Source organism: Octodon degus, unplaced genomic scaffold (genome assembly GCF_000260255.1).
Source record: "Octodon degus isolate 3935 unplaced genomic scaffold, OctDeg1.0 scaffold00026, whole genome shotgun sequence".
Classification (NCBI taxonomy): Eukaryota; Metazoa; Chordata; class Mammalia; order Rodentia; family Octodontidae; genus Octodon; species Octodon degus.
This window is the reverse complement of record NW_004524602.1, coordinates 9,913,790-9,920,784: the sequence shown is the minus strand read 5'-3', so window position 1 is coordinate 9,920,784 and position 6,995 is coordinate 9,913,790.

Below are 6,995 nucleotides of genomic sequence, written 5' to 3'. Positions count from 1 at the left end.
GGGGAGGAGGGGGAGAGGAAGAGGGGAAGGAAGAGGAAGAGGAAGAAGAAAAAGAGATAAAAAGCCACTCTTCAGCATCTGCTCTGCACAAATAAAAACACTGATGTGACTGCAGAAGCTTGCGCACAGGCTTCACCATGGCCTGACTCTCATGAGCCAGAAGGCAGTAACCACCACACGCCTGTTGGCCGGTGGACAGGCAAGTAAAACCTAACGGAACGTTATTGGGCAGGAAAAACAAATACAGTGCTGCTGCCTCCGGCGGCGTCAGAGAAACCTGGGAACACTGTGCTGAGCTAGACAAAACCCAGACTGTACGGTGGGTGTCGTTTACATGAGAGAGAGGTCCGGAAGGCCGGAGCCACAGAGCCTCAGGCCAATGCACAGGCTGGGGTGAGGGAAGAGAGGCGTGCGTGGGGCTGCGGATGTACTAAAATCCCGTGGATCGGACTCTTCAATGGCCCATTGTACAGAGTCTGAATTACATCTCAACAAAATAGCCACAATTTAAAACTCTTCTGAAATCACTTTTGGGGTGCTCATGGGGCGGAGGAGGGGTTCTGACCGGGCCTGAATGCCAGCAGCCCAAGCCCCAGCCACCTCCCCAACCATGATTAGCCTTGGGATGTCAGCACCTGCCTGGCCCAGGAAGGCCAGCCCAAGTGACAGACCAGTCACAGTGGCTGAGTGCAACCCACAACAGGAAGGCACGCCAGACACTGGACACAGAACTCCAGCTCACTGAGCCCCCATGCCCTCACCTGCAACTCTGTCAGGAGCCCTCTGTACTGCACAGCCGGATAATGACCCGTCCTGGCCCAAGGGGATGCACCACTGGGTTTTCCAAGATGCCTCCATGAGTCTCATCCACAGGTTTGGTGATGGGCAGCTCTCTCCAACTTCCTGTCCACTCAGGCGGCGCCTGAGCCTGCATTTCCTCCCCACCTTCATCCCCTCAACTCAACCCTGGCCGGCCTCTCCTCCCGGGGGGCATATGCTCATTGCAGTGCTGGAGATGCCAGGGTAGTGTAGCCCGGCCTCCTTGGGTCCCTGAGACAAGGAGGGTTGTCTGACAGCCAAGTGGCCCAGGGATGAGTAGAGGCCCGAGCTGGGCACCGCAGCCAGGCCGCAGGCCCGGCCCTGCCATCTGCTCCCCCAGCAAGGAGCGTAGCTCGGCGTGGGCTGTTGCCTGGCCACAGCTCAGCACCTTGACCAAGTGCCCACTGGGGAGCCATTGCCCATCATTGGGGGAGGTGAGCGGCCTGGCCCAGCTCCAGGTGGCTCCAGATGGCTCAAGGAGGGGGGACTGAAGCCAGCTGTCTGCAGCTGCCCCACACGTAGCCGGCACGCAAGAGACCAGCATCCGGTGGGGGCCTCCACCACCTCCCCCACGGAGTCTAGCCCACTTCAGTGCCTCTTAGTGGCACCTACGTGAGGCAGGGACCCCATGGGCTTGGCCTACAAGGTCACAACAGGTCACTCTGGAGACAGACACATGCTCACGTGTGGTCACACATAGCCACACCCACACACTCACAACAAACCTATGAGCATCTCAGTTCACATACAGTCACACACACCCCGCACACACTCACACATGGCCACACAGGCGCACTCCCATGCACACACCCAAACACATGCAGGACCACGTACATTCATTCCCACACGGACACACACACATTGACACGTGCACACTGGCACCTCAACAGCTCACACGTGTGTGCAGTGGGCACATGCGTGTACTTACACGTGTGTACCATCATACCCCCTCACCCTTACACAGGCGGCGAGACTTCCCTGTACTAGGCCAACGGAAAGCAAGCCAAGCTGGTGGCCCACGGTGACCATCACGCATGACCTCACCAGGTCCTTGCTCTAGTGCCGGCTTTCAGAGGGACCGGGCCTTAGCTTCCCCAGAGTTGCTGTGAGGAGTAATTGGGATAGGGATGGAAATTGCTGAGCCGGGTGGCTAAACAGTCAGTCTCAGTAAAGGACAGCTTTAGTCCTTGGTGCCACTAATAATTAGGGACATAATAATGAGTCTTATAGCAACCCGTGAGGTACCATTTTTCCCACTTTGTGCCAGTCAACGCACATCCAGCGCTGTGGATGATGCGTGGGCAGAACCGACCTTCAATACGCACGCACGCACGCACGTACAGAGGCAACGGGAGCCACACCCACCAGGCCGACTGCAGGGGAGGAGCTCCTTGGCCCCCCAGCACCACAGCTCCCCACCTGGGAGAGGAGACTGTGCTCCGTTCTCAGCCGGTTCCTGCCCAAGATCCAAGCACCCTTGCGCTACCAGCCATCGAGGGTCAGGAGGCGTGGACTCATAGCAGCGCTGCCTCTTCCACCTGACCCAGCTCCTTCCCTGCACTGACCCAGGAAGCTGGGGTGCACCAGAGCCCCCCAAATCCTGGCACGGCCCAGGACACTGCAGAGAGTGCAAGGGACTGAGCCCCCAATAGGCATGCTCCTGTCAGCAGCCGTCTCCCCTGCCGCCTGGGCCAGGGGTGGCAAATGATCCCCACTTGGGCCAGCCTTGGGGTGTGACACTGCCGTATCGTCTCCTAACACTGTCCCCACTGCCGTGAACAGTCCCTTCCCCCCACTCCCTGCAGATGACCCGACTGCAGTGTGGCACCTGCCTCCCAGAGGATGCCGGCTCGTCACCGCGGAGAAATGCTCTTGGACAACACTGTGACCAGGAACAACACAGCAGGTGGAAATGGCTGGGGCCCTCGGGTCTTAGGTCTCGTAGCTTCTCAACACCACGGAGCTCTCTGTAGCGGGGTCCCCAATCCAAAGGCTCACCAGCACAGGCCAGAAACAGCACTGAACTCAGGTCGCCCACCCAGTGGGCCACAATGGTGAGGATGTGTCACACCTCAGCTGGATGGGGAAGCCACCACCCAGGTCCCCAACTGCCGCTGGCAGGAGGGCAGGCCTGGAGCTGCAGACCTTCAAGGTACTCAAAAGAAAGTGGAAATACATGTTTTGATGTGGGTGGGGACTTTCCCAGCTCACATGGCCTAAAAGGCACAGGACCACCAAACAGGTCAGCAACCAGCAGAGCTGTTTTTCCACCACAGCTCACATCTGGGGCTGAATTCCACCTTCTACTTGGGTGAGATAGAAACGTGGCAGCCAGTACGGCCCTTCTGGGGTGCACACTTCCATGTGTGGGGTCTATGCCCCCATGAGGGTCCTGCCAGGGACAGAGTCACTTGGCAAGACCCAGGCCACAGCAGGGAGAGGTGGAAGTGGATCAGGGCGACGGGCCAGGCTAGGGACAAGCACCAGCCAGCAACTGGAGCCAGTCAGAGGGACATGATGGAGACTTGGAGTAGGGCCCTGGGGCAGTGTGGGTGATTCTGGGATTGTGTGCTCTGTGTTACGACTATACTGAGGTCTCCGTGGGTGTCACAGAGGTACTGCCTCCATCGTGGGGGTGGGGAGAGCAGAGGGCAGCCACCTTGCTCCTCTTAGAATGAGTTAGTGTCCTTCACAGGCCCAGGCCTGTCCACCCACGAGTGCTGAGTGGCTGCATCCTGAAAGGGGACAGCGTCGCTCCAGGCCAGGCAGATTCCACACTTCCTCTCCAGGGAGAAAGCCTCCAGCCGACGACAAGTCCTGCCTCAGCCTTCTCCCTCCCTGAAAGCTCCGGATTGTCCCCTTGTGTAGCACTGCCCTGACACCTCCAGAGAATGTGAGGCTGTGTCTCAAACCTTCTGGCACCTTCCTCCACTGGAATGTCAGCCTCTGACAACAGGCACAGTTATAAAATGTCACACTCCCCAGGCTTCAGCACAGTCCTACAGGGAGGGCCACAAATGCCAGCTTATTGGGCTTTCTTGCTGATGTGACTAGAGATGGTCCATAAGAAGCTGGCAGCCTGCCGGGCATGGTGGCATGCACCTGCACGCCAGCACGGTGGGAGGCCGAGACAAGAGGGTCACAAGTGTGTCTGGGCAACAAGAAAGGGCTGGGCCACAACTCAGTGAGAAGGTCCTGAGTTCAACACCCAGTATTAGAGAGAGAAAAGGAAGGGGGAGAAGGGAGGAAGGAAGGAAGGGAGGGAGGGAGGGAGGGAGGGAAAAAGAAAGGAAGGAAGGAAGGAAGGAAGGGTGGGTGGGAGGGAGGCTCTAAGCCTAACAATGACAATGACAGACTCCTTGCATTGGTGCGGTACTTTGAACTCCAGGAAGATTAATACCCTGACCAGTGGTAATGATCAATGACAGGTCTGCACAGCACTTTGAAGTTTGCAAGGCACTTTCATAGCCCTAATTTTACATCATCTTCAAAACCATCCTATAAAAAGTTGTAGGGGATGAAACAAAGTAGGCAAAATGCAAATAATCACTGAAGCAGGCATTGCGGCTGGGGGTCCCTTCTACCGCCATCTACCCAGGGCCTGTTTGAAATTTTCCATTGTAAAGGATTTTTCGGGAGGATTTTTAAAATTTTTTTAAATTAATTAATTAATTTATTTATTTATTTATTTATTTTGAGGCAGGGTCTTGCTATGTAGTCTAGGTAGGCCTTGAACCCACTATGTAGCCCAGGCTGGCCTCACACTCTTGGCAATCCTCCTGCCTCAGCCTACTGGGTGCTGGGATCATGGGTACGTACCACCACACTCTGCTTCCCTGGAATGTGAAAAGGTTCTACTGAGAAGATCCCTTGGTTAAATAAACTTAGGAGACATGGGGTCAAGAACAGAAATCAGGTCCGTGTGGTGCGAGACTCCTCAGAACCTTCGCAGAACTTTCGGAAGCACCCCTGGGCCCTAGGAACTGCTGAGCTGCATGGGGCACAGGTAGAAAAGGGCCCCGCTTTCCTGACTGCATGAACCCCTTGGATGGCTCTGCAGAGACCAGAACCCCAGGCAGGGGAGCTGGGGAGGGATGGACTGCAGATGAGCCCCCACAGGGTGGGAGGCCGAGAAGCCTGATCAGCGTGGGCGGGGGGAGGGGTTGAGCCAGCCTCCAGACAAGGGCTGGCTCAAAGCAGGTATGGCAGGGGGATGCTCCTGGCTCCCGGCCCCAGCACCCCTGGGGAAGCCAGGGCGCCCCTCCCACGCCCACCTGGCTGCTCCTGGGGCAGGCTCCTCAGCAGGACAGCTGCTGACGCAATCCCACCTGCCCTTCCTTCCCCTAATCCTCTCCTCCCACCACCCTGTGCTCCCAAGCAGCCGCAGCAGCACCTCCAGCAGAGCTACTGACCCCTAATCACTAATGGAGCACCAGAATCTCCATCTTCCTTCCCGGCTCCTCCCCCTCAGCCTCCAGGCCGTGGGTCTCAACAACTGAAAGCAAGTAAGGAAACAAGTGGGAAAGATGACCTTGCCAGGTGTGGCGGCACATACTTATAATCCCAGCACTCATGAGGCTGAGGCAGGAGTAAGTCTGAGACGGCCTGGGCTACAAAGCGAGCTCAAGGCCAGCCTGAGCTGTATAGCAAGCACCTGTCTCCAAAAGACACACACAAAAATCAGATGATTTGCTTTATGATATACACTCATTCTTAGCCTCAAAGAAAAACCTGTTTACCAGGCCCCAGCTGTGCACTGGGCCAGTGCCCACATCTACCCACTCACAAGCCCACCACAACCCATTTTACAGATGGGAAAACTGAGGCCTATGACTTTATCCTGTCACTCAGATGAACAATGGCAAAGTTGAGCTTTGCACCCAGGCAGGGGAGTCTGGAATCCTGGCTCAGAACACTCCCACTAAACTGCCCCCAGAAGGCACCCTAGCAAGGGCTGAGCTCCCATGGGGCAGGGCTTACTGCAATCCTACCACCGGCAAGGGTACAGGTACCGCCAGTGATTTACCACCAGTGATTCAAGCCATCTCGAAGCAAGATACAGGCATGATGGACCCTACAGGAAAACATTAAGGATCAAGAGGCCCCGGAGGCAGCCAGCCGAGCCCTGCACAACCGATCTCTGGCCACCCCACCATTTCCCAACCCTCTGGCCTGTGTGTTCACTGAAGTCCACGCCTCTGAACCTGGTCCTGGCCATGCAGCGTGGGAGCTTTCCTGGTCGAGGCAGGCAGTGAAGTGTGCAACTTACTGTGCTACACCCAGCATCCCTGGGGTGCGTCCCGTCTGTGCTGCCTGGTCCTCTGCTCCAGGGCCTGCTGGCTCCTCCGAAAACTGGGCTTGGGCTTGCCTCTTGGCTGGCGCTCCAGCACCACGGGAAGCCAAATGCGGACTTCCGCCCCTTCATCCTCCCACGTCCCAGGGAATGGGGCTGCCCCTGGCATCTCCTGGTTCTGAACTGGGTCACTCCAAGAGCAGAGGACAGCAGGAAGGATACGGAGTCCCGATGCCAGCCTGTGCCTTATTTACTCGGCTCCTCCCACCTGCCCGCGTGGCATCATCACCCTGCAGACGAGGAAACCGAGGCTCAGGGCGGTTCAGCAGCTCACAAACACACAGTACAGGTGAGGAGGATTCTGAAAACCCAGGCACTAACGAGTGTGCCACGGGTCTCGGCGTCTGGACAGTACGCACAAGTGTCACCTCTCCTAGCATTGACCAAGGCAGCTGTGACCCTGGGGATCACACCGTGTGCTTTCACACCACCCGCGACACCGCAGCGGTCCCCAGTGTGCTTAATCGCTGCACAGGTAATGACGCCAGCCCGCAGCGGCGCATGCTGGGTGCCAGGCCCTGCTGAGCCCCCACGCTACTCCCGCAGCAGGATCAAAAGGTTCAGATGGGGAAACTAAGGCTTCGGGAGTGAAAACAAATCACCCAAAGTCACTAGAGCATGAGCCTGGTGTCCATAAATCCCAGAGCACCCCACTCCTCCGGGACTAACTCAGCCAATCTGTACCGCTCTCAGCCAATCACTGTTATTCCCCTTAGGAGGCTGCTGATTGGCTTAGGGGGGAACACGTGACCAGCCATTTGGGCCCAGCTAGGAAGATGTCTGCTAGGAAAGTTTCCCCTCCCCTCCCCTCCCCTCCCCTCCC